This window comes from Chlorella variabilis (genome assembly GCF_000147415.1).
Source record: "Chlorella variabilis unplaced genomic scaffold CHLNCscaffold_8, whole genome shotgun sequence".
NCBI lineage: Eukaryota > Viridiplantae > Chlorophyta > Trebouxiophyceae > Chlorellales > Chlorellaceae > Chlorella > Chlorella variabilis.
The window spans coordinates 249,302-250,411 of NW_005435080.1; positions in this window are offsets into that span (position 1 = coordinate 249,302).

The window sequence follows — 1,110 nt, forward strand, 5'->3', positions numbered from 1 at the left end:
CGTGCTGTCGGACTGCGAGCTGCCGCCCATGGCCGACATGATGGATGAGGCCATCAAGTGGTGAGGCACAGGGGGCGACACACAGCATGGCTGGGCGTGCATGTATTTGTGTGTGTGTGTGGCTGGGTAAGGCAGGGCTGGACTGCAGGGGTCTAGGCTGCATGCACGTGGCGCGGCGGAGCGGGCCCCAAGCAGCAGGAGTCACCGGTTGCGTTCGCGGCCTGCCGCCTGTGCCGTACCTTCTTACGGTACCGTGCGCTCCCTCACCCGCAGCACTCACGAGTTCAAGTACAGCAGCTTCCATGAGGGGGCAGGCGGTACCGGCGGCGGCGGCGGCGGTACAGCCGCGTGGACCGCATCCGAGCCGTCTGCCGCCCCTCGGGAGGCGGCTGGCGAGGCTGGGGCCGGCGCCAAGCAGGAGGGTGGTGGGGAGGGGAAGACGCTGCACGCCATGGGTCAGCGCATCAAGAGCCGCATGGAGCGGGTCGCGGAGGCGGCGGCGGCAGAGGCGGTGGGCGCGGCGGGCGGGCCGCTGCAGGGGGAGAAGCAGGAGCGCGCGGCGCGGCGCATGCGGCTGCAGCAGCGGAAGCCGGTGGGGGTGCTGTTCCTGAATGAGTCGGATGCGCTGGTGAGCGGCGGCGGGGGAGGCGCTGGTGGCTGGTGGCGGTCGGGCGCAGGCTGCGCTCTGTTTGTTGGTTGCTGGCGTTGCGAGCTGCCGCAACCTGCCCCTGACCACCCCCACGTTACCTACATCCCCGCGTGCGCAGGAGACGCCCGGCGGCGTGCTGCACATTGCCAGCGAGGGCACGTTGGGCCCTGCCGAGCTGGATGCGCAAGCGGAGCGCCAGCGCCACGCAGACGTGCCCGTCGGCTCCGCCGTGGACTGGCGGCTGTCCGACCTGGCTGACGCAGTGGGCAGGGGCGTCAAGTGAGTGGGGGGGGGCACAGGAACGGGGGTGGTGGTGGTGGACGTGGTGGTGGCAGTGGATCGGGAGCCCTGTGTGTTTGAGTTACAGCTCTTGGTGCGGCCTGCGGCGGCGCTTGCCTGCCTGGCTCCTGCTCCTGCGGTTGCCACGTGACCCAGCTGAACCCGCCTGCCCGCTCTCCCTT